A 3364-nucleotide genomic window follows, 5' to 3' on the forward strand; every position below is an offset into this window, starting at 1 on the left:
TCTTTCTGCCCTTTGTCAAGGTTTCCCAATTCGAATCATTTCTATGATGTGCAAATTTAGCCACCATGTTTTGGACTCAGTCTAGCGCATTTATCTGTCCCTTCCTGTAAGGATCCCAGCTCGCTGCCCAGTATTCAAGAATCGGACACACTAGTGATGTGTAGGCTAAACGTTTAGTGTTACTATTTCCCTTTTTAAGAATTTGCATTGTAAAATGAAGTGCCTTCCAAGCATTTTTCGCTGTGTAATGTGATCAATATGCGATCTGACTGATTTTCCTGGAATGTGGTATACAAATTATGTCACCAGAGACCATTTCAATGCTGTACGTTTAAGGGATGATGGCTACTTGAGAAACCCCTGGCCACCATAACCACAAGCATACCTGCATGCAGAACTGTAAATGTTCAAAGAGGCTTCTGGTGCAATACTCTGAAGCACTATCATTTCATGGCTTCTCTTGGTTTTTGTGACACCTGCAGCCCAGTGGCATTACCCTCCTGATTCAGTGATGAGGAATATTGATACATATTACAAGTTGATGGGTTCCCTGACAGAACTGCCTGCAAGGGAAGTGGATGCGGATGGGTTAGTTTTGTACGTAAGCCCAGATGGGAAACATGAGCCAACTTTTTGTGGGTGGAAGAGGGATTAGGACTACAAAACCCCAGGTGAGTATGGAACTACTTTCACTGTCTGCATTCCAAGGTGTGACGACATGGAGACTAAAAGCATAGTAATTCCCTTCCAGGTTCAAAACTTTGTTGATTGATATGGGAATTTCTTACACTCAGAATGAATGATATGGTGAAACATTATTTTTAATCTTCTTCACTATAGCCCCTTTACCCATCATGATGTGCCACTGTCAATCATTCACTCCTTGACATCTCTTAAGACTGCAAAGTTGTGAGACACAACTCTGCGAGTCTTGTGCCATATCACAAAAAACTGCAATCTTAACATTCCATGCTGCAGGTGCAAAACATACCTACAGTACTTTCAAATTTTATACTGTATATCAGCAAATGAGCATTTGCATTATGATACTGAGGCAAAGTGTAAAGTAGCAACACTGAAGGAGAGCAAGGACAGAGACTGGTGAAGACGGTGACAACAGGGCATGGCCACATAGGAGGGGGGTTACAATATTTTTCTTCTTTCAAGTAGCAGAGATAAGAGATGGGAGGTGTCACTCATAGGAATTGTAATATTATTTCACACGAGATTCTTTTCCAAGTGTTTTGTTTCTTTGCCAGAAGATAGAAATTTATTACAGAGAATGAAGAGCAGTTTGTCAGTAAAACTGATGAAATACCCATAAGCATTTAGAAAATGTTAACATTTATGGAAATGAAGAAATGTGCAGAGCATACAGTATGAGACAACAGATGATCTGGCCAAACAGGAAGTGATTCAAATGTGGAAAAGTGACTCAGATTATGAGAAATGATTGTCCAAAAGTTAAAAGAAAAACTGAGTATGAAGAGAACTGCTGTTAAAATTAACACAGCTGCATAGAACAAACAAAAAAATCTTTAATGCTAAGATGCTTAATTATAATATGTACAACATGACTAAAGAATGACAAGAACAATTACTAATAACAAACAGTTCACGCTCCCTAACTTGCAACAGCAATGACAATTCATCCTGGGGAAAAGACATGCAACAGAGGGGTCCCTGTAACTTCTCTGGATACAATATTAGAGTCAATTTTACCTACCACACAATGTATTTTTTTTTATTATTATTACACTACATGTTTCGACCTCAAGAGGTCACCCTCAGGCGTATGAACACAGTTGTAGAATTACACGCAATCACATTCGTCTTCTCAGTTATTCGATCATGTATCTTATTCAGGCCCACGCTCAATAATATATCAAGTTCCTCTCACAAAACACAAGTTAAAATATTATTCTAAATGTCAAAAGTTAAAATTTAAAATTTGTGAATCGAATTTCATTCAGATCACTAGTTATGCTTTCACTTTCACTTGTTTTTTTCAGTCTCTTCCTACTTACGCTCATCACTGTGTCAAGTTCACTTTAACTAGTTTAATTATATTATTAGTTAAAAGTTCATGAATTAAAGTTCAATTTTAATATATTGATTGCACCTTTTGGAGGTCTTGCTGTTCTTCCGCGTCCTCTGATGTTGCTGGATCTGTTACGGTCCTTGTCGTGATGGCTACTGATGTGTCTTAATTGTTCAGTTGGTTCCTGTAGGGTATTAGAATTACTTATCTTCTCAGAACACCACCCCTACCTGCAACCCCCCTCCCCACCACTAATACCCTACAGGAACCAACCGAACAAGCAAGACACATCAGTACCCATCATATCGGATCCAGCAGCATCAAGGAACGTGGAAGAACAGCGAGACCTCACAAACAAGTGGAAGTGCAACCAATAACATAGGTTGAACTTTAATTCGTAGTGAGCGTAAGTAAAATGAGACTGTAAACAAGTGAAAGTGTAACCAGCGACATGAATTGAACTTCGATTCACAACTTTTAAATTTTAACAATTAAAATAATTTTAACCTGTTTTATAAAAAACTCAATATATTAGTGAGCGTAAATCTGGATAAGATACAGGATCAAACAAGAAAAAGTGAATGTGACCGTGTATAATTATACTGCCATGGTCATACACCTGAGGATGACCTCTTGAGGTCGAAACATATAGTTATAATAAAAATCGTGTTGTGTAGTCGGTGAATTCACTCTACTATTGATTAAACACACAACAGGATGCAAGGAACGATTAAAAATAACCGAAGGGAACGAAGAGAAGTCTTATGGATGTGAAAAAAATGATGGAGAGAAGTCTTATGGGTGTGTAAAAGATGGAGAGAAGTCTTATGGGTGTGTAACATTGTGGAGAGAAGCCCAATGAGCGTGTAAGACTCTGGAGAGAAGCCTTATAGGTGTGCAACATTATGGAGAGAGGCCTTATGGCCGTGTTAGTCTCTACAAAGAAGCCTTATGGGTGTATAAGATTCTGGAGAGAAGCCTCATGGGTGTGTAAGACTGGAGTGAAGCCTTGTGGGTGTGTACGACCATGGAGAGAAGCCTTATGGATGTGTAAGATTCTGGAGAGAAGCCTTATGGGTGTGTAATATTATGGAGCGGTCTTATGGGTGTGTAAGATTGCGGAGAGAAGCATTGAGGGTGTGTAACATTCTGGAGAGAAGCCTTATGCGTGTGTAACATTATGGAGATGTCTTATAGGTAACATTATGAAGAGAAGCCTTATGGGTGTGTAACATGCAGAGAAGTCTTATGGGTAAGATTCTGGAGAGAAGCCTTATGGGTGCGTAAGATTATAGAGAGGTCTTATGGATGTGTAAGATTGCG

The sequence above is a fragment of the Cryptotermes secundus genome, unplaced genomic scaffold, assembly GCF_002891405.2.
Source record: "Cryptotermes secundus unplaced genomic scaffold, Csec_1.0 scaffold1990, whole genome shotgun sequence".
Classification (NCBI taxonomy): Eukaryota; Metazoa; Arthropoda; class Insecta; order Blattodea; family Kalotermitidae; genus Cryptotermes; species Cryptotermes secundus.